Source organism: Nymphaea colorata, chromosome 3 (assembly GCF_008831285.2).
Source record: "Nymphaea colorata isolate Beijing-Zhang1983 chromosome 3, ASM883128v2, whole genome shotgun sequence".
In the NCBI taxonomy this organism is placed as follows: domain Eukaryota; kingdom Viridiplantae; phylum Streptophyta; class Magnoliopsida; order Nymphaeales; family Nymphaeaceae; genus Nymphaea; species Nymphaea colorata.
The window spans coordinates 19,989,131-20,013,403 of NC_045140.1; the positions used below are offsets into that span (position 1 = coordinate 19,989,131).

Genomic DNA, 24,273 nt, shown 5'->3' on the forward strand with positions numbered 1-24,273 from the left:
ACGTTTTTTCCTATTTCAATTCTAGAATTTCCCTTGCGATTCGGCAACGCGATTGTGATAATACAATTGCACAAAAATGATGCGAAATGTTTTGAGAATGTACCTCAGTTGATACCTAAGTCTTGGATGTCTGTGGTACTGAACCTAAAACATTTTGTTCTTTCCATATTTTTCTCTGTGTTATTTTCAACCTCGCCGTATAATATCCGAGAAAAACCATGCAGTTCAAAGCTTCGAAAGGTTATTTCTAACTATGCTACAAAGTAAGGAAGAATCCTATATCTAACAAGGAAAGAATCTTACCAAGCTTTTTAGGAAATATGGGTTCGTTGTCACTGTACTTCAATAGTCCACCAAATACTCCACATCTTTTGGTGCAAATACTTCTATGGGTTTTTCAATTTTGGATCTACTCAAGAAAAAACTGGATCGGATTAACTGCACATAAAAAAACATTTGCATAAGAAGAGAGAGACTTTAAAATCACCACTGTGATGATAACAGTGGTTAGCAACATGAGTTATTTGTAACAATGGTTCGTTGACGCCGTTAAAAACCCGATGACAATATAAAATCTTAGAGTAAACTTAAGCATATTTTGTAACAAATTTAAATCATTTATAAAGATGTTTAAAAGTTTATGAAATTTCATTATATTATCTGTGTATAAGTTTCATAAAGAAATCCTGACTACTAAACAATGGTTGCAAAATGATAATAACTGCAAATTTAGCCAAAGGTGTAGCAATTTAAATCACAAAAAGTAATCGGTTTTCTGAAAAATTTAAAAATATTGAGAATGATCCTCAAAAAATGAGTTCACAATTGTGAACTATCTAATAATTTAAAATTACTCAGTAAAATGTCAACTTATTTTGTAAAGTAATTTAAAAATCAATTTTGAAAAAGTCGTTGATATTCTTTTAAAAAGCTTTCAATAAATATTACAGAATAGTGCAAAAATTCTACAAGAGATTTGAAAACAATGACAGAATCTTGAAGGAATGTTTAATTTTTTATTCAAGTTCAAAATTTTTTTTTGGAAATAAAAGTTTTGGATGATCACGAAGACAAATTTTTGTATACGTTTATGAGAATATAATAATAGATGAGAAATGCTTGCACGAGTTTTGAAATAATCATTAAATGTTCATAAACATAATTTTGGAACTGAAAAAAATAATTAACTTCAACACTATTTTGATCCTAAAGCAGAGAAAAAGTAATCAAATTGCCTTACTTAAGAACACATGAAAATAGATAGAAATGATTGCATGAATTTTGAAATAATCACAAAACCTTCCATACAGAATTTCGACTAACAAAATAATTAACTAATACTAGGTCTGATCTCAAAACCACAGAAAAGTAATCAAATTGCCTAAGCCTAAGGAAAACTAACAGAATGGCCGCTTCAGAAAAAACAACTAAAGAAATGAATAACAACTTTGCAATTTCAGCACAACTAATTAAATGACCACGAACCTTGCAGCTTCAGCCAAATAAGGGTTTAAAAGTCAATCACAAGATATCTTAAGAACGATACCCAGTGCTGATGCATAAGATCCCAAGCCTTCCCACTCAAAGCATAACAGATAATAAACTAATCTGTCATGCATTTTGATAGACAGCCTGTGCACAGCAAATAAAACATGAAACTACTGTCAGTTAACAAGAAATTCAAATGACTAGAACTCAATTAAATGCAGCGATTGTTTTCTAAAGACTAGCAAAAACATTGGATTTCATCCATCATAAATAAGGATAAGAACCAAAACAAATGCTTTCGAAAATCAAATACCCGCAAAATATTGAATCCCTACCATCTTTGCCTCTGACATGTCACCACGGGAAGTGCTGTAGTTTGCTTCTCATTCAGTTTTTGGAACACCTTTAGCCCTCCACAACTTTACAAGCCTGCCACACGCATTAGACAACTATGAAAGAGAGATTGGTAAAGCAGACCGGACAGCAACTTCTTCACAACAAAAAATGAGACCACTTGAATCCCATCCTCGACAGCTCAAGTACAAGATTCACCAATCTTATCTCTCTCTCTCTCTCTTAAAGTATCCCAACTCAAAACAAATTTTTATGCAAACTCAAGCAGCAAGGTACCTCACTATAAATGCAGCTACATGAACAAGTACGAGAAAAATCACCACCATACCTAGCTGACAAGTTTCAAACCTGGTCTGCTTTTGTCTATGAATCAGTTTCTGCCCATGAACTTCCTCAACACCAAGTTGGGGTTCTTCAAGCACCTACAACAGGTCAAATATCCTTCATGCATCCAGACACAGACCACACATTGTCTTACTTCACTCTATAGTTATCCTAGAATTGGATGAAAGAACACAAAACAAAAGAAAGTGTCTTGCCTTAAATGAGCTTCTCGCTTCAATTGGTTCCTTCCTCACCACCTGGTCCAAGACCCACTGGACAGCACCTCAATGACATGTTTCTAATATTAGCTGATCAGCTTCTTTAAGAGTTTATCATCAATACAGCATCACTTCCCTTCCTCAAACCAGCTAAAAGGAGAAGAAAGGCTGACCTCACCCTTAAATGTGCTGATGAACAGCCCATGATCCCTGAAGTCAAATCAGCCGAATGAGTGGTTTCTTTAAAAAATAAGAGATGCCTTCCACAACTATCAAACACCAATGACCATATGCATAAGCATAGACATATTTTCTTCTAGCTGAATAAGAAAAGCAATTTTGTGGATTTAAATAACAGACACCAGCAAGGATATATCCAGGTAGAAGGCAAATATTGGCAAAGGCAGAAGACAAGGCTTTCATCCCTGCCTAAATGGGTTTCTGTCATTTGAAAAATGTGCCAGTGGTGCTTATATCATTTCATCTAAGAAAAGCATCTATAATTGTCATTTCTAAAGGCTAACATGGAAAACTTTAGGCAAAGATGGATTTCGCTTGCCAATCTGAGAATGGCAATTTGCTGTGCAGAGATACCAGTTAGATGAATTAGATATTGAACTACACGTGGCTGCTGTTGATAACACAACTGAAAATTTATTAAAATTTTGACAGAGGTTAGACAAAAAATGTCCATTGATCAAAGGATAGACAAAAGTTCAGAGCTCTTACTGAAAATATTCAAATCTGAACATAAGCTAAGATGATTGTTCTCTGGATCAGTGGTACATGAAAATTGTATAATCATTCTTTGTTTGTCTCCTAACAATAGGGAAAACATGTCCTCTCCAGCTCTCCCTTATTGGACAACGCCAGGTTGAAATAGTTGAAGGGGTTCATGTCCTTCATGTAGGAAGATACACATCTCCCTTAGAGGAGATCAAGAATGCTTCCTACCAACTTTTACAAAGTGTTGGCCCAAAAATAATCAGCTCAGCAAATAGGTTATGCAAAAACATAACTCTCTCTCTCTCTCTCTCTCTCTCTCTCTCTCTCTCTCTCTCTCACACACACACACACAAACTCATAGGATCAAAATTAAGCCTGGGCATCGAGCCCAGGCCCGAAAAGTTCAGCCCGGGTCGGCCCGGGGGCCTGATTCAGCCCAATTTATTTTTTTGTATTATTTTTTATATTTAAAAAATATTGTACATTAAAAAAATATTTTTATTTTAACCGGGCCGGGCCCGAGCTCGGATGTCGGGTATCGGACCGGGCCCGTAGTAGATTTTCGGGTGTCAGGCCAGCCGGATGCCCAAGCCTAATCAAAATCATGCTGCAGTTAGAATCATCTTTAAAATTCAAACTTTTCATAAAACTTGGTAGTAAATGCAATTATATAGAAAACAGATCCTGGTCCCAAATCAGTTCCATGGTTCCCTTCCGCTTTGACTTTCTCATTCAGGTAAACTACACGGTATTTATTCCTATCAATTTTCCCACAGGAACATCATTGATACTCTCAAGTACTCTTTGTTTATTTAGTTCTTTCTACATTCTAGATATACTTTTTGTTCCATCATCTATGTTTTTATGCATTTATTTCATTACGCTAATTGTGAAAGCCTTTGTTATTAAGCTACATATAGTTTTTATCATTTATTACTGCTCACCTACACTTTCTAAAAGTTTTTAAATGCCAAAGTTTTCAAGAGATATATGAAGCATTATCAACAGAACTATGTTCTTCAAGATTTTGCCTTGCTAAGGTTGTCAATCACTAACACTCCAGGGCCATATGAACCTATTTCATGAAATGCACCGAAACCAAAGCAAGCCATCGTAGTCTCCTAGATAAAAATAAATAAACACCACAGAACTTGGGCAAATCCCAGGAGGCTCACAGAACCAACATGTCTACAGGATTAACTGTGAAAAATAGCATGTCAACATTATCGAAACAAAAGAAGTTCTTCTGCAATCAAGGAATCAGAATCTGACAATAAAGCTTTGTTTTCATGAACTACCAAACCGAGAACCCATGAATAAACAAAAAAATGTCTAGTGCTTTGCATTCTCATAAAATTTAATTCCAAACCATTGTGGCATGAGAACAAGTTTAATTCGTTCAGTTTTTCCTTAAATATTTTACAATGGGTAACAAGGTCCAGAAAACAAAAACTTAGTTGTGATATCACATGCATAGTGCACTGTGACTCTTTTAACTTCACAAAGATTGACATTACCTATATCTGCAAATGCATTAATCATAAGAGAGCAAGACAACAGACTTGTCTTATCCAAGATTCTTTGATAGAGGCATTGGATTGTGGTACAAGAAATGAGAAAAGGAGCCCTTTTCAAGTTGAACAAGTTCAATGCAAAGAAATATGAGTTTTCCCTCTCAAATGGCATCTGCATTGAATCGGGCCCACTGATAAACAAAGTAGCATGACAAAGAAGAAAATAAAGCATCAACAACACAGGAAGTGATTACCCTTAATATGTGCAGAAGTATCCTTCACAATGACAATGAGACTCATTTTTAACTCATCCATAACAAGAGAGGTCATTGCAAACAACAGCAACTAGCTGATTGCAACCAAATGCTACAAATGACACCAAGTACTGCATAACTCAAGGCAAAATAAAATTGAAGTACCGCAACCACATTTAAGAATATCAGGAAGCAAACTTTGATGCTCTGGGACCACGGGGAGGAATCTGATAACACCTTTAATATGTTTTACCATTGGATTTTCAACCTAAGGAACATGGAATTGCAGTACTTCTATAAGCTATTTCCATAACAACTGTTGTATGTTACCATTGGTTTTTTAACCTAAGGGCATTACCTTCTTCTCAACAGATGCAAATTATCAAGATACATGATCATGTTCCAAGCATCTCAGCACAACATTGATCGAGTCAATCACAAAGACACTGAATTTTTTTTGGGGATAAAGCAGCTATGTCAAACAACATCAATTATTGGACGATCAACTATGTCTTACCCAATTTAGGAACGAATCAAGGTGCTAGCTCACTTCGTAGGTCATGTCCTTCCGGGTAATGTGTACTTTAACCTGTATCACAACCATAACAACATCAGAAGACAACGTCACATTGTGAAATAGACGCAAATCACAAGCAACAAACATCAAATCACCTGGCCACCCCGTTCCGTCCAAAACGATGTCTCAATGCCGACCTAATTCTTGCCGTGGAACACTCTCGATCTTGACGTCCTCTCGAGATCAGAACCCCAGGCGACATGATGTGCCCTTTGCTACCCTAGTTTTTGAATCTCCTCAAGAAATTGAACTTCGCGCTCCTGTAAACGAGGGAACCCATAGAGCGAACACGGGAAGGAAGGATAAGCGATGGAAAAGGAGGAAACCTGCAAAACACACAGTTCGGAAGCATTAGGAGCCGATGCGATTAAAGAAAAACATCAATAAAATAAAACGATGTCCGATCGTCGTACGTAAATCTTGGGAGAAAAATAATGAGAATCACGATATCTTCGGAGAAAAAGAATGAGAATAACGATGGCTGGTCACTTACGTAATATATGTATTGGTAGTTTCGCTGGTCGCTACTTCGGTGGTTCAACGATAAACCAGCCTTCTGATACTGTTAAATCGGATGGCATGTTCTTAACAGCATTTAAATAATAAACAAAACTTGTGTCTTTTCTTGGGCGGACGTTTGCAGCCTGCGACATTTGTTGATAGTAGATATTAAAACCAAGAAAGTTTATACCATTAGCTATTAAAACATTATAAAACTTACTTTATAAGTGCAAGTTCCATGAAGGCACATAAAATTTGATGTTCTGAATTTATATGTGTTTGACTTTATAAGAATCAAATTCCATAGAATTTGAGGGTTAGAAAGACTAGGAGTCAAAGAAAATTTGGGACATGCATACATACACAGGGTACAATGTCTTCCATTAATTTCGAGCTGACATATTTTTAACCTATGTCATCGGGATGCAGGTGCCGGAATGGCACATTCCAAAAAATTTATGTGCAGCAGGACGGCAAGAGTTTTTTTTTTTTACTTCATTATATATATAACAGAATAAGCATGTATATATTATTATTATAATTTAGTTATTAATGTATATAACATACTTGAATAATTGTATTGCATAGGAAAATGTCATAACAATAAGTAATTTAGTAATATGACATTCTAATTGGGCTCGGGTGTGAGTTGGAGCTGCACCCATGTCTGGTGCGCACTCGACTCGATGCGACTCGGGTAGGCAGCAAAATAGAAGAGTCCGGGTGACTTACTTTTTAACTGCTCATCATATTTTTCACTTGGTCTAGTTTTGTTTTGGATTTGTTTGCCAATCCTGTAATTGGAATGTTATTATTATTATTAATGGGTCATATGGATCTTAAGTCTACAAATCTAGTTTGAGATATATCAGTGATATCAAACCTTGTGACTTAATAGACTATTGGCAATCAGAACAGTTTCTTGTTGTTTATAAGGATTGATGTCTATTTATAAGACATATTGATTCATTAATCTACCTAAATATTATAATTGAAAGAACCCAAAAATTCATAAAAAAAAAAAGTAGGACCGAGGCAAAAACTTTTAAGAAAGATATAATTTTTGAAAGACAAAAACTTAACAACAATTGTGGTTTCGAGTAAGAAATGACATGCTATGATTTTTGTGGGAGCTTCAGCTCTCCTATGGACGCTAGGATGAAATATATTCTGTTGGTCCACCCAAAATATTGAGAATAATAGTTGAAAAGAATGAAGGCTATCTCAAACATTTTATTCTTATTGATAATGTGGTTTAAATAATTATGTGTTTAGGTTTTCTATTTTTCCCGATAATATATCTTTTACAAACAAATGAGATGTCACGTTGAAAAAGACAAACACTTTGCTTTTTCCTCTTTGATTTATTCCAACCGTGTCCCTCTATTGCTACTTATTTCTCTTATTTATTGTCACTTGTTTGATTGCTGATTTTAACCACCAAAATCCTACTTGGAGCCAATACTACAACAAGAAATACAAATAGGGCCACAAATCAACTTTGACACCTCTCAATCAAGAAGGTGCGAGAGAGAGAAAATTTCAACATGAATGCTCCAAAGATGCAAATGGCAAAACAATTAACCACCTACTAGTAATTACACCTGGCAAAATGCTTCTCAAACAAAAGACTTAGATCTGAACCGATGATAGTCTCATACACATCTTGTGCACAAACTTTCTATAACACAAAGAAACTGTCCAGGTCCTAATTGCTAAGATCTACAAACTTTCAGTTTCTGGTTACTAGGTGGCCCATTGATAATTACTATGATGAAAAGAGTTGCTCATTGAAACATAGTGTATGGAATCAATGATGATAGACGGTTGTTATCGGCTCATTCTCAAGAAAACGAGGAACATAGCACAGATCGAAGCGCGGCACTTGTCAGGCCTTTGCCTGATAAGCCCTTTATGCACCGACAATCACGAGAAAATATGCACAAAGAAGTTCATCAAGCACTTCTACTCATCTATCAATACACCAAACAAATTCCCTGCAACAATAAACTTCAACGAAAATGGTCCATTTTTACATGAAACTTTCCAACTTTTTCACAAATGAAAGCGTTGAAGCATTATAAACCACATCGATGCAAAAGAAAAGTAGTGGCAGAACGTTTATCACTATAACCATTGTTGTTAAATGATGATATAGACTAGGTAAACTGATGAAGAAAAATAGGAAACTTTGTATTGGTTTTCAAACTTGACATGTGATGTCTCAATGGTAGAATCCAACAGGATGACTGGGAAAAAACCAAGGCAAGCAATGGCAGCCTAGCCCAAGCACCTCTTCAATCTTCCCAAACAAATACTTGATAGCAACACTTGGCGGCTCCATTGGCTACATGAATACTCATATATAGCTCCAAGAAACAGATTGGCTGCAAAACCGAGTGATGAAATTCACCAATTAGGCTGCTCTGGCGAAGCCATAAAACAGGAAAGAGAATGCAAGCATAGACCATATCCATATAAAAAACTAAAAACGAAAGAAAAGAAACCAAAGAAACTTAGCTTTAGTAACTATTCCAGCTTATGAAATAAACAAAAATTTTATCAACCCAAGTCAATTTCAAATTTACAATACCACAAATCTACAACTTGAAGGAGTTTACAACACCTTGTCCTAAATAGGATGTTAATAAATCCATATTTGACCGAACCAATAAAAAAGTTGGATGCAAATGATCTCAACTTAGAAGTATCTCAATTGTTGTTGCTCTACTTACTACTGAAAAACTTTATTGGTTTTGAACCCTTGAGGCATGAAATGCATGTTTTGTCGGCACTGGAAGCAAACAAACGCGCCCACATGTTTGGAAAAACCACCGTTATATGTCTATACCGGTGGTTTCTTTCGTCGTTGTATCAACTTATAGCGGTGGTAGACTTGCCGCTATAGATTACTTATACCGGTGCTCATCATCGCCGATATAGGTCATCACCGCTATATACCTACAGCGGTGCTTTCTGCACCGGTATACCCTAATATAACCACACCTACCGACTAGTAAAATAGGCCAGTTTTTGTTGAAGCACACGCCCCACATCGATGAGGCGGCACTTCAGCGCCTGATCCTCTCTTTATATCTCATTCTATTTTCTTTTCATATAGTCACATTTTTTTTATTTTTAGAGGAGGTTTCATGTTTAAAACATATTGATATGTTTAATAAACTATACTCAAAATTGACTTACTATTTTAATTCCGCACTCAAGGAACTTGCACTCTCTATTCATAGTCGGGCTTCCTAATATTAAATAGTTTCTCATTCTAATTTGATTTATTATCAAAAGTTGCAGTCCACGTTTTTTCCTATTTCAATTCCTAGAATTCCCTTGCGATTCGGCAACGCGATTGTGATAATACAATTGCACAAAAATGATGCCGAAATGTTTTGAGGAATGTACCTCAGTTTGATACCTAAGGTCTTGGATGTTGTGTACTGAACCTAAACATTTGTATTCTTTCCATATTTTTCTCTGTGTTATTTTTCAACCTCGCCGTATAATATCGAGAAAAACCATGCAGTTCAAAGCTTCGAAAGGTTATTTCTAACTATGCTACAAAGTAAGGAAGAAATCCTATATCTAACAGGAAAGAATCTTACAAGCTTTTTTAGGAATATGGGTTCGTTGTCACTGTACTTCAATAGTCCACCAAATACTCCACATCTTTTGTCAAATACTTCTATGGGTTTTTCAATTTGATCTACTCAAGAAAAAACTGGATCGGATTAACTGCACATAAAAAAAACATTTGCATAAGAAGAGAGAGACTTAAAATCACCATGTGATGATAACAGTGGTTAGCAACATGAGTTATTTGTAACAATGGTTCGTTGACGCCGTTAAAAACCCGATGACAATATAAAATCTAGAGTAAACTTAAGCCATATTTGTAAACAAATTTAAAATCATTTATAAAGATGTTTTAAAAGTTTATGAAATTTCATTATATTATCTGTGTATAAGTTTCATAAAGAAATCCTGACTACTAAACAATGGTTGCAAAATGATAATAACTGCAAATTTAGCCAAAGGTGTAGCAATTTAAATCACAAAAGTAATCGGTTTTCTGAAAAATTTAAAAATATTTGAGAATGATCCTCAAAAAATGAGTTCACAATTGTGAACTATCTAATAATTTAAAATTACTCAGTAAATGTCAACTTATTTTGTAAAGTAATTTAAAAATCAATTTTGAAAAAGTCGTTGATATTTCTTTTAAAAAGCTTTCAATAAATATTACAGAATAGTGCAAAAATTCTACAAGAGATTTGAAAACAATGACAGAATCTTGAAGGAATGTTTAATTTTTTATTCAAGTTCAAAATTTTTTTTTGGAAATAAAAGTTTTGGATGATCACGAAGACAAATTTTTGTATACGTTTATGAGAATATAATAATAGATGAGAAATGCTTGCACGAGTTTTGAAATAATCATTAAATGTTCATAAACATAATTTTGGAACTGAAAAAATAATTAACTTCAACACTATTTTGATCCTAAAAGCAGAGAAAAAGTAATCAAATTGCCTTACTTAAGAACACATGAAAATAGATAGAAATGATTGCATGAATTTTGAAATAATCACAAAACCTTCACATACAGAATTTCGAACTAACAAAATAATTAACTAATACTAGGTCTGATCTCAAAACCACAGAAAAGTAATCAAATTGCCTAAAGCCTAAGGAAAACTAACAGAATGGCCGCTTCAGAAAAACAACTAAAGAAATGAATAACAACTTTGCAATTTCAGCACAACTAATTAAATGACCACGAACCTTGCAGCTTCAGCCAAATAAGGGTTTTAAAAAGTCAATCACAAGATATCTTAAGAACGATACCCAGTGCTGATGCATAAGATCCCAAGCCTTCCCACTCAAAGCATAACAGATAATAAACTAATCTGTCATGCTTTTGATAGACAGCCTGTGCACAGGCAAATAAAACATGAAACTACTGTCAGTTAAACAAATTCAATGACTAGAACTCAATTAAATGCAGCGATTGTTTTCTAAAGACTAGCAAAAACATTGGATTTCATCCATCGATAAATAAGGATAAGAACCAAACAAATGCTTTCAAAAATCAAATACCCACAAATATTGAATCCCCTACCCATCTTTGACATCTTACTTGTCACCATGGAAGTGCCGTAGTTTGCTTCTCATTCAGTTTTTGGCACACCTTTAGCCCTCCACAACTTTACAAGCCTGCCACACGCATTAGACAACTATGAACGAGAGATTGGTAAAGCAGACCGGACAGCAACTTCTTCACAACAAAAAATGAGACCACTTGAATCCCATCCTTGACAGCTCAAGTACAAGATTCGCCAATCTTATCTCTCTCTCTTTCTCTCCTCTTAAAGTATCCCACTCAAAACAAATTTTTATGCAAACTCAAGCAGCAAGGTACCTCACTATAAATGCAGCTACATGAACAAGTACGAAGAAAAATCACCACCATACCTAGCTTGACAAGCTTCAAACCTCGTCTGCTTTTGTCTATGAATCAAGTTTCTGCCCATGACTTCCTCAAACACCAAGTTGGGGTTCTTCAAGCACCTACAACAGGTCAAATATCCTTCATGCATCCAGACACAGACCACACATTGTCTTACTTCACTCTATAGATATCCTAGAATTGGATGAAAGAACACAAACAAAAGAAAGTGTCTTGCCTTAAATGAGCTTCTCGCTTCAATTGGTTCCTTCCTCACCACCTGGTCCAAGACCCACTGGACAGCACCTCAATGACATGTTTCTAATATTAGCTGATCAGCTTCTTTAAGAGTTATCATCAATACAGCATCACTTCCCTTCCTCAAACCAGCTAAAAGGAGAAGAAAGGCTGACCTCACCCTTAAATGGTGCTGAAGAACAGCCCATGATCCCTGAAGTCAAATCAGCCGAATGAGTGGTTCCTTTAAAAAATAAGAGATGCCTTCCACAACTATCAAACACCAATGACCATATGCATAAGCATAGACATATTTTCTTCTAGCTGAATAAGAAAAGCAATTTTGTGGATTTAAATAACAGTCACCAGCAAGGATATATCCAGGTAGAAGGCAAATATTGGCAAAGGCAGAAGACAAGGCTTTCATCCCTGCCTAAATGGGTTTCTGTCATTTGAAAAATGTTCTGTTTTTTCCAGTGGTGCTTATATCATTTCATCTAAGAAAAGCATCCATAATTGTCATTTCTAAAGGCTAACATGGAAAACTTTAGGCAAAGATGGATTTCGCTTGCCAATCTGAGAATGGCAATTTGCTGTGCAGAGATACCAGTTAGATGAATTAGATATTGAACTACACGGTGCCTGTTGATAACACAACTGAAAATTTATTGAAATTTTGACAGAGGTTAGACAAAAAATGTCCATTGAACAAAGGATAGACAAAAGTTCAGAGCTCTGACTGAAAATATTCAAATCTGAACATAAGCTAAGATGATTGTTCTCTGGGATCAGTGGTACATGAAAATTGTATAATCTCATTCTTTGTTTGTCTCCTAACAATAGGGAAAACATGTCCTCTCCAGCTCTCCCTTATTGGACAACGCCAGGTTGAAATAGTTGAAGGGGTTCATGTCCTCTATGTAGGAAATACACATCTCCCTTAGAGGAGATCAAGAATGCTTCCTACCAACTTTTACAAAGTGTTGGGCCCAAAAATAATCAGCTCAGCAAATAGGTTATGCAAAAACAAAACTCTCTCTCTCCCTCTCTCCCTCTCTCTCTCTCTCTCTCTCTCTCTCTCTCTCTCTCTCACACACACACACACAGAACTCCTAGGATCAAAATTAAGCCTGGGCATCGAGCCCAGGCCCGAAAAGTTCAGCCCGGGTCGGCCCGGCGGGGCCTGATTCGGCCAATTTATTTTTTTGTATTATTTTTTATATTTTAAAAAATATTGTACATTAAAAATATTTTTATTTTAACCGGGCCGAGCCCGAGCTCGGATGTCGGGTAGCGGACCGGGCCCGTAGTAGATTTTCGGGTGTCAGGCCAGCCGGATGCCCAGGCCTAATCAAAACTATGCTGCAGTTATGAATCATCTTTAAAATTCAAACTTTTCCATAAAACTTGGTAGTAAATGCAATTATATAGAAAACAGATCCTGGTCCCAAATCAGTTCCATGGTTCCCTTCCGCTTTGACTTTATCATTCAGGTAAACTACACGGTACTTTATTCCTATCAATTTTCCCACAGGAACATCATTGATACTCTCAAGTACTCTTTGTTTATTTAGTTCTTTCTACATTCTAGATATACTTTTTGTTCCATCATCTATGTTTTTATGCATTTATTTCATTATGCTAACTGTGAAAGCCTTTGTTATTAAGCTACATATAGTTTTTATCATTTATTACTGCTCACCTACATTTTCTAAAAGTTTTTAAATGCCAAAATTTTCAAGAGAGTTATGAAGCATTATCAACAGAGCTATGTTCTTGAAGATTTTGCCTTGCTAAGGTTGTCAATCACTAACATTCCAGGGCCATATGAACCTATTTCATGAAATGCACCGAAACCAAAGCAAGCCATCGTAGTCTCCTAGATAAAAATAAATAAACACCACAGATCTTGGGCAAATCCCAGGAGGCTCACAGAAACCAACATGTCTACATGATTAACTGTGAAAAATAGCATGTCAACATTATCGAAAACAAAATAAGTTCTTCTGCAATAAAGGAATCAGAATCTGACAATAAAGCTTTGTTTTCATGAACTACCAAACCGAGAACCCATGAATAAACAAAAAAATGTCTAGTGCTTTGCATTCTCATAAAATTTAATTCCAAACCCTTGTGGCATGAGAACAAGTTTAATTCGTTCAGTTTTTCCTTAAATATTTTACAATGGGTAACAAGGTCCAGAAAACAAAAACTTAGTTGTGATATCACATGCATAGTGCACTGTGACTCTTTAACTTCACAAAGATTGACATTACCTATATCTGCAAATGCATTAATCATAAGAGAGCAAGACAACAGACTTGTCTTATCCAAGATTCTTTGATAGAGGCATTGGATTGTGCATGTACAAGAAATGAGAAGTAAAGGAGCCCTTTCAAGTTGAACAAGTTCAATGCAAAGAAATATGAGTTTTCCCTCTCAAATGGCATCTGCATTGAATCGGGCCCACTGATAAACAAAGTAAGCATGACAAAGAAGAAAATAAAGCATCAACAACACAGGAAGTGATTACCCTTAATATGTGCAGAAGTATCCTTCACAATGACAATGAGACTCATTTTTAACTCATCCATAACAAGAGAGGTCATTGCAAACAACAGCAACTAGCTGATTGCAACCAAATGCTACAAATGACACCAAGTACTGCATAACTCAAGGCAAAATAAAATTGAAGTACCGCAACCACATTTAAGAATATCAGGAAGCAAACTTTGATGCTCTGGGACCACGGGGAGGAATCTGATAACACCTTTAATATGTTTTACCATTGGATTTTCAACCTAAGGAACATGGAATTGCAGTACTTCTATAAGCTATTTCCATAACAACTGTTGTATGTTACCATTGGTTTTTTAACCTAAGGGCATTACCTTCTTCTCAACAGATGCAAATTATCAAGATACATGATCATGTTCCAAGCATCTCAGCACAACATTGATCGAGTCAATCACAAAGAAACTGAATTTTTTTTGGGGATAAAGCAGCTATGTCAAACAACATCAATTATTGGACGATCAACTATGTCTTACCCAATTTAGGAACGAATCAAGGTGCTAGCTCACTTCGTAGGTCATGTCCTTCCGGGTAATGTGTACTTTAACCTGTATCACAACCATAACAACATCAGAAGACAACGTCACATTGTGAAATAGACGCAAATCACAAGCAACAAACATCAAATCACCTGGCCACCCCGTTCCGTCCAAAACGATGTCTCAATGCCGACCTAATTCTTGCCGTGGAACACTCTCGATCTTGACGTCCTCTCGAGATCAGAACCCCAGGCGACATGATGTGCCCTTTGCTACCCTAGGTTTTTGAATCTCCTCAAGAAATTGAACTTCCGCGCTCCTGTAAACGAGGGAACCCATAGAGCGAACACGGGAAGGAAGGATAAGCGATGGAAAAGGAGGAAACCTGCAAAACACACAGTTCGGAAGCATTAGGAGCCGATGCGATTAAAGAAAAACATCAATAAAATAAAACGATGTCCGATCGTCGTACGTAAATCTTGGGAGAAAAATAATGAGAATCACGATATCTTCGGAGAAAAAGAATGAGAATAACGATGGCTGGTCACTTACGTAATATATGTATTGGTAGTTTCGCTGGTCGCTACTTCGGTGGTTCAACGATAAACCAGCCTTCTGATACTGTTAAATCGGATGGCATGTTCTTAACAGCATTTAAATAATAAACAAAACTTGTGTCTTTTCTTGGGCGGACGTTTGCAGCCTGCGACATTTGTTGATAGTAGATATTAAAACCAAGAAAGTTTATACCATTAGCTATTAAAACATTATAAAACTTACTTTATAAGTGCAAGTTCCATGAAGGCACATAAAATTTGATGTTCTGAATTTATATGTGTTTGACTTTATAAGAATCAAATTCCATAGAATTTGAGGGTTAGAAAGACTAGGAGTCAAAGAAAATTTGGGACATGCATACATACACAGGGTACAATGTCTTCCATTAATTTCGAGCTGACATATTTTTAACCTATGTCATCGGGATGCAGGTGCCGGAATGGCACATTCCAAAAAATTTATGTGCAGCAGGACGGCAAGAGTTTTTTTTTTTTACTTCATTATATATATAACAGAATAAGCATGTATATATTATTATTATAATTTAGTTATTAATGTATATAACATACTTGAATAATTGTATTGCATAGGAAAATGTCATAACAATAAGTAATTTAGTAATATGACATTCTAATTGGGCTCGGGTGTGAGTTGGAGCTGCACCCATGTCTGGTGCGCACTCGACTCGATGCGACTCGGGTAGGGCAGCAAAATAGAAGAGTCCGGGTGACTTACTTTTTAACTGCTCATCATATTTTTCACTTGGTCTAGTTTTGTTTTGGATTTGTTTGCCAATCCTGTAATTGGAATGTTATTATTATTATTAATGGGTCATATGGATCTTAAGTCTACAAATCTAGTTTGAGATATATCAGTGATATCAAACCTTGTGACTTAATAGACTATTGGCAATCAGAACAGTTTCTTGTTGTTTATAAGGATTGATGTCTATTTATAAGACATATTGATTCATTAATGTACCTAAATATTATAATTGAAAGAACCCAAAATTCATAAAAAAAAAAAGTAGGACCGAGGCAAAAACTTTTAAGAAAGATATAATTTTGAAAGACAAAAACTTAACAACAATTGTGGTTTCGAGTAAGAAATGACATGCTATGATTTTTGTGGGAGCTTCAGCTCTCCTATGGACGCTAGGATGAAATATATTCTGTTGGTCCACCCAAAATATTGAGAATAATAGTTGAAAAGAATGAAGGCTATCTCAAACATTTTATTCTTATTGATAATGTGGTTTAAATAATTATGTGTTTAGGTTTTCTATTTTTCCCGATAATATATCTTTTACAAACAAATGAGATGTCACGTTGAAAAAGACAAACACTTTGCTTTTTCCTCTTTGATTTATTCCAACCGTGTCCCTCTATTGCTACTTATTTCTCTTATTTATTGTCACTTGTTTGATTGCTGATTTTAACCACCAAAATCCTACTTGGAGCCAATACTACAACAAGAAATACAAATAGGGCCACAAATCAACTTTGACACCTCTCAATCAAGAAGGTGCGAGAGAGAGAAAATTTCAACATGAATGCTCCAAAGATGCAAATGGCAAAACAATTAACCACCTACTAGTAATTACACCTGGCAAAATGCTTCTCAAACAAAAGACTTAGATCTGAACCGATGATAGTCTCATACACATCTTGTGCACAAACTTTCTATAACACAAAGAAACTGTCCAGGTCCTAATTGCTAAGATCTACAAACTTTCAGTTTCTGGTTACTAGGTGGCCCATTGATAATTACTATGATGAAAAGAGTTGCTCATTGAAACATAGTGTATGGAATCAATGATGATAGACGGTTGTTATCGGCTCATTCTCAAGAAAACGAGGAACATAGCACAGATCGAAGCGCGGCACTTGTCAGGCCTTTGCCTGATAAGCCCTTTATGCACCGACAATCACGAGAAAATATGCACAAAGAAGTTCATCAAGCACTTCTACTCATCTATCAATACACCAAACAAATTCCCTGCAACAATAAACTTCAACGAAAATGGTCCATTTTTACATGAAACTTTCCAACTTTTTCACAAATGAAAGCGTTGAAGCATTATAAACCACATCGATGCAAAAGAAAAGTAGTGGCAGAACGTTTATCACTATAACCATTGTTGTTAAATGATGATATAGACTAGGTAAACTGATGAAGAAAAATAGGAAACTTTGTATTGGTTTTCAAACTTGACATGTGATGTCTCAATGGTAGAAATCCAACAGGATGACTGGGAAAAAACCAAGGCAAGCAATGGCAGCCTAGCCCAAGCACCTCTTCAATCTTCCCAAACAAATACTTGATAGCAACACTTGGCGGCTCCATTGGCTACATGAATACTCATATATAGCTCCAAGAAACAGATTGGCTGCAAAACCGAGTGATGAAATTCACCAATTAGGCTGCTCTGGCGAAGCCATAAAACAGGAAAGAGAATGCAAGCATAGACATATCCATATAAAAAACTAAAAACGAAAGGAAAAGAAACCCAAAAGAAACTTAGCTTTAGTAACTATTCCAGCTTATGAAATAAACAAAAATTTTTATCAACCCCAAGTCAATTTCAAATTTACAATACCACAAATCTACAACTTGAAGGAGTTTACAACACCTTGTCCTAAATAGGGATGTTAATAAATCCAATATTTGACCGAACCACATAAAAAAGTTGGATGCAAATGATCTCAACTTAGAAGTAATCTCAATTGTTGTTGCTCTACTTACTTACTGAAAAACTTTATTGGTTTTGAACCCTTGAGGCATGAAAATGCATGTTTTGTCGGCACTGGAAGCAACACAAACGCGCCCACATGTTTGGAAAAACCACCGTTATATGTCTATACCGGTGGTTTCTTTCGTCGTTGTATCAACTTATAGCGGTGGGAGACTTCGCCGCTATAGATTACTTATACCGGTGCTCATCATCGCCGATATAGGTCATCACCGCTATAGACCTACAGCGGTGCTTTTCTGCACCGGTATACCTTAATATAACCACACCTACCCGACTAGTAAAATAGGCCAGTTTTGTTGAAGCACACGCCCCACATCGATGAGGCGTGCACTTCAAGCGCCTGATCCTCTCTTTATATCTCATTCTATTTTCTTTTCATATAGTCACATTTTTTTTTATTTTTAGAGGAGGTTCATGTTTAAACATATTGATATGTTTAATAAACTATACTCAAAATTGACTTACTATTTTGAATTCCGCACTCAAGGAACTTGCACTCTCTATTCATAGTCGGGCTTCCTAATATTAAATAGTTTCTCATTCTAATTTGATTTATTGATCAAAAGTTGCAGTCCACGTTTTTTCCTATTTCAATTCTAGAATTTCCCTTGCGATTCGGCAACGCGATTGTGATAATACAATTGCACAAAAATGATGCGAAATGTTTTGAGGAATGTACCTCAGTTTGATACCTAAGGTCTTGGATGTCTGTGGTACTGAACCTAAACATTTTGTATTCTTTCCATATTTTTCTCTGTGTTATTTTTCAACCTCGCCGTATAATATCCGAGAAAAACCATGCAGTTCAAAGCTTCGAAAGGTTATTTCTAACTATGCTACAAAGTAAGGAAGAAATCCTATATCTAACAAGGAAAGAATCTTACCAAGCTTTTTAGGAAATATGGGTTCGTTGTCACTGTACTTCAATAGTCCACCAAATACTCCACATCTTTTGGTGCAAATACTTCTATGGGTTTTTCAATTTGGATCTACTCAAGAAAAAACTGGATCGGATTAACTGCACATAAAAAAACATTTGCATAAGAAGAGAGAGACTTTAAAATCACCACTGTGATGATAACAGTGGTTAGCAACATGAGTTATTTGTAACAATGGTTCGTTGACGCCGTTAAAAACCCGATGACAATATAAAATCTTAGAGTAAACTTAAGCATATTTTGTAAACAAATTTAAAATCATTTATAAAGATGTTTTAAAAGTTTATGAAATTTCATTATATTATCTGTGTATAAGTTTCATAAAGAAATCCTGACTACTAAACAATGGTTGCAAAATGATAATAACTGCAAATTTAGCCAAAGGTGTAGCAATTTAAATCACAAAAGTAATCGGTTTTCTGAAAAATTTAAAAATATTTGAGAATGATCCTCAAAAAATGAGTTCACAATTGTGAACTATCTAATAATTTAAAATTACTCAGTAAATGTCAACTTATTTTGTAAAGTAATTTAAAAATCAATTTTGAAAAAGTCGTTGATATTTCTTTTAAAAAGCTTTCAATAAATATTACAGAATAGTGCAAAAATTCTACAAGAGATTTGAAAACAATGACAGAATCTTGAAGGAATGTTTAATTTTTTATTCAAGTTCAAAATTTTTTTTTGGAAATAAAAGTTTTGGATGATCACGAAGACAAATTTTTGTATACGTTTATGAGAATATAATAATAGATGAGAAATGCTTGCACGAGTTTTGAAATAATCATTAAATGTTCATAAACATAATTTTGGAACTGAAAAAATAATTAACTTCAACACTATTTTGATCCTAAAAGCAGAGAAAAAGTAATCAAATTGCCTTACTTAAGAACACATGAAAATAGATAGAAATGATTGCATGAATTTTGAAATAATCACAAAACCTTCACATACAGAATTTCGAACTAACAAAATAATTAACTAATACTAGGTCTGATCTCAAAACCACAGAAAAAGTAATCAAATTGCCTAAGCCTAAGGAAAACTAACAGAATGGCCGCTTCAGAAAAACAACTAAAGAAATGAATAACAACTTTGCAATTTCAGCACAACTAATTAAATGACCACGAACCTTGCAGCTTCAGCCAAATAAGGGTTTAAAAAGTCAATCACAAGATATCTTAAGAACGATACCCAGTGCTGATGCATAAGATCCCAAGCCTTCCCACTCAAAGCATAACAGATAATAAACTAATCTGTCATGCATTTTGATAGACAGCCTGTGCACAGGCAAATAAAACATGAAACTACTGTCAGTTAAACAAGAAATTCAAATGACTAGAACTCAATTAAATGCAGCGATTGTTTTCTAAAGACTAGCAAAAACATTGGATTTCATCCATCGATAAATAAGGATAAGAACCAAAACAAATGCTTTCAAAAATCAAATACCCACAAAATATTGAATCCCCTACCATCTTTGACATCTTACTTGTCACCATGGGAAGTGCCGTAGTTTGCTTCTCATTCAGTTTTTGGCACACCTTTAGCCCTCCACAACTTTACAAGCCTGCCACACGCATTAGACAACTATGAACGAGAGATTGGTAAAGCAGACCGGACAGCAACTTCTTCACAACAAAAAATGAGACCATTTGAATCCCATCCTTGACAGCTCAAGTACAAGATTCGCCAATCTTATCTCTCTCTCTCTCTCCCTCTAAAAGTATCCCAACTCAAAACACATTTTTATGCAAACTCAAGCAGTAAGGTACCTCACTATAAATGCAACTCAAAACACAAAGTGTCTTGCCTTAAATGAGCTTCTCGCTTCAATTGGTTCCTTCCTCACCACCTGGTCCAAGACCCACTGTACAGCACCTCAATGACATGTTTCTAATCTTAGCTGATCAGCATCCTTAAGAGTTTATCAACAATACAGCATCACTTCCCTTCCTCAAACCAGCTAAAAGGAGAAGAAAGGCTGACCTCACCCTTAAATGGTGCTGATGAACAGCTCATGATCCCTGAAGTCAAATCAGCCGAATGAGTGGTTTCTTTAAAAAATAAGAGATGCATTCCACAACTATCAAACACCATATGCATAAGCATATACATATTTTCTTCTAGCTGAACAAGAAAAGCAATTTTGTGGATTTAACAATCACGAGCAAGGATAAATCCAGGTAGAAGGCAAATATTGGCAAGGGCAGATCAACTTTTCTACAAAGAATAGAAAAGTGAAGATATGCGAAGTGTAAGCCTGTAAGCTGATGTCTAGGAGGTTCCCTACCACAATGCATTTGAAGCAACTATGACTGATGGTTTTAAAATGGCCATCTCAAGGTCCTGACAAATGGCCATGTCCTGTCCTGTTCTTCCTCTCCTTTCAGCACAACCTTCGTTATCTTGAAGGACTGCTTCCATTTGATTAATGTCTGAGAGCAAGTCCTAATGTACATCAAGGACATGAAAGACGAAATTTAATAGCATAACAACGTGGAGAATAACGATTTCAAGATGAATGGTTTGATTACTGGATAACAAAATTTTATCCACACTCCAAAAAATGGTCTTCTTTCTCTTGTATCAATCAGACAATCACATAGGTCCGTCTATATAGCTAATGTTGTCAAAAACGTATATAGATGGCCACAACAAAAGGAATGTGTTACACTTAAATAACATCTCTAACCTTCCACACACATACATATATAAGCAGTTTCATATGCACACAGAAGACAAGGCTTTCATCCCTCCCTAAATGGGTTTCTGTCATTTGAAAAATGTGCTGTTTTTCCAGTGGTGCTTATATCATTCCATCTAAGAAAAGCATCCATAATTGTCATTTTCTAAAGACTAACATGGAAAACTTTAGGCAAAGATGGATTTCGCTTGCCAATATGTCTAACGAGTTAAGCGTGAAAAATAGCATGTCAACATTATCGAAAACAAATAAGTTCTTCTGTAATAAAGGAATCAGAATCAAGGAATCAGAATCTGACAATAAAGCTTTGTTTTCATGAACTACCAAACCGAGAACCCATGAATAGATAAAAAAAGTCTAGTTCTTTGCATTCTCATAAAATTTAATTCCAAATCATTGTGGCATGAGAACAAGTATAATTCGTTCAGTTTTTCCTTAAATATTTTACAATGGGTAACAAGGTCCAGAAAACAAAAACTTAGTTGTGATATCACATGCATAGTGCACTGTGACTCTTTTAACTTCACAAAGATTGACATTACCTATATCTGCAAATGCATTAATCATAAGAGAGCAAGACAACAGACTTGTCTTATCCAAGATTCTTTGATAGAGGCATTGGATTGTGCATGTACAAGAAATGAGAAGTAAAGGAGCCCTTTTCAAGTTGAACAAGTTCAATGCAAAGAAATATGAGTTTTCCCTCTCAAATGGCATCTGCATTGAATCGGGCCCACTGATAAACAAAGTAAGCATGACAAAGAAGAAAATAAAGCATCAACAACACAGGAAGTGATTACCCTTAATATGTGCAGAAGTATCCTTCACAATGACAATGAGACTCATTTTTAACTCATCCATAACAAGAGAGGTCATTGCAAACAACAGCAACTAGCTGATTGCAACCAAATGCTACAAATGACACCAAGTACTGCATAACTCAAGGCAAAATAAAATTGAAGTACCGCAACCACATTTAAGAATATCAGGAAGCAAACTTTGATGCTCTGGGACCACGGGGAGGAATCTGATAACACCTTTAATATGTTTTACCAATGGATTTTCAACCTAAGGAACATGGAATTGCAGTACATCTATAAGCTATTTCCATAACAACTGTTGTATGTTACCATTGGTTTTTTAACCTAAGGGCATTACCTTCTTCTCACCAGATGCAAATTATCAAGATACATGATCATGTTCCAAGCATCTCAGCACAACATTGATCGAGTCAATCACAAAGAAACTGAATTTTTTTTGGGGATAAAGCAGCTATGTCAAACAACATCAATTATTGGACGATCAACTATGTCTTACCCAATTTAGGAACGAATCAAGGTGCTAGCTCACTTCGTAGGTCATGTCCTTCCGGGTAATGTGTACTTTAACCTGTATCACAACCATAACAACATCAGAAGACAACGTCACATTGTAAAATAGACGCAAATCACAAGCAACAAACATCAAATCACCTGGCCACCCCGTTCCGTCCAAAGCGAATGCTTAGACATCTTTCCTAATTGAAGGATTGACATCTCTTGAAGCAGAGGCGTTGATCTCACGGTGTCTCATTGCCGACCTAATTCTTGCCGTGGAACACTCTCGATCTTGACGTCCTCTCGAGATCAGAACCCCAGGCGAGATGATGGGCCCTTTGTTAGTTCTTGCTACCCTATGTTCTTGAATCTCCTCAAGAAATTGAACTTCGGCGCTCATGTAAACGAGGGAACCCATAGAACGAACACGGAAAGGAAGGATAAGCGATGGAAAAGGAGGAAACCTGCAAAACACACAGTTCGAAAGCATTAGGAGCCGATGCGATTAAAGAAAAACATCAATAAAATAAAACCATGTCAGATCGTCCTATGTTGGTTACAGCCTAAAATCTTGGGAGAAGAATAATGAGAATCACGACATCTTCGGAGAAAAAGAACGAGAATCACGATAGTTGGTCACTTACCCAATATATATATTGGTTATTTCGCTACGTTGGTGGTTCAAGGATAAACCAGTCGTCTGATATTTTTAAATCGGACGGCCTGTTCTTAACAGCATTTGTTGATAGTAGGATATTAAACACATAAAATTTGATATTCTGAATTTATATGTGTTTGACTTTATAAGAATCGAATTCCATAGAATTTGAGGGTTAGAAAGACTGACAGTTTCGAGCTGGCATACTTTTAAGTTTTATTTTGGATTTGTTTCCCAATCCTGTAATTTGAATGTTATTATTATACTATATTATAATATTTGCCTTCTGTGATCCACATATTATGACTTATAATATTGATTCGTTAGCTGATTTACATGCTTACTGTCAAATTGCTTAGAGTAAATATTGGTTTCATATAATGCCATCTTAAATTTATCACCGATATCCAACCTTGTGATTTAATGGGCTATTTGGCAATTAGACACCAGACCCAACATAGTGTTTCATGAATCTACCTAAAAGAACCCTAACTTCATAAATAAAATAACTCAAACCACATTAGATTTAAGATCAAGGCATCCTTATTCGCTGTGTCCTTTACTAATCCAAGCAGCAGCTTACTTAGTTATTTAACCGTTTGCACCCCTAGTAATGATATGGACTCAAACTTGA

General features: G+C 35.6%; 2 long non-coding RNA genes across 7 annotated transcripts; both read right to left on the reverse strand.

Moving 5' to 3' along the window:
- Window positions 1–8,209: 8,209 nt before the first annotated feature.
- Window positions 8,210–23,581, reverse strand: LOC116250185 (uncharacterized). Of its 5 annotated transcripts, XR_007572902.1 has the most exons (9): window positions 23,138–23,581; window positions 22,983–23,054; window positions 21,252–21,409; window positions 20,953–20,985; window positions 20,734–20,876; window positions 20,434–20,528; window positions 20,091–20,238; window positions 18,905–19,038; window positions 17,300–17,654 (listed from the first exon to the last, which is right to left on the reverse strand). It is a non-coding gene; the product is annotated as an uncharacterized LOC116250185 (long non-coding RNA). The 5 variants fall into 5 exon arrangements; XR_007572900.1 differs by lacking the exon at window positions 17,300–17,654 and adding an exon at window positions 8,210–8,343 and having other exon boundaries at window positions 20,734–20,985; XR_007572901.1 differs by having other exon boundaries at window positions 20,451–20,528; window positions 20,734–20,985.
- On the reverse strand, window positions 11,771–15,211 carry LOC116251530 (uncharacterized). 2 transcript variants are annotated; one of them, XR_004171694.2, is made up of 3 exons: window positions 14,860–15,150; window positions 14,705–14,776; window positions 11,771–11,868 (listed from the first exon to the last, which is right to left on the reverse strand). It is a non-coding gene; the product is annotated as an uncharacterized LOC116251530 (long non-coding RNA). The 2 variants fall into 2 exon arrangements; XR_007572903.1 differs by lacking the exon at window positions 11,771–11,868 and adding an exon at window positions 15,180–15,211 and having other exon boundaries at window positions 14,593–14,776; window positions 14,860–15,092.
- Window positions 23,582–24,273: the final 692 nt, after the last annotated feature.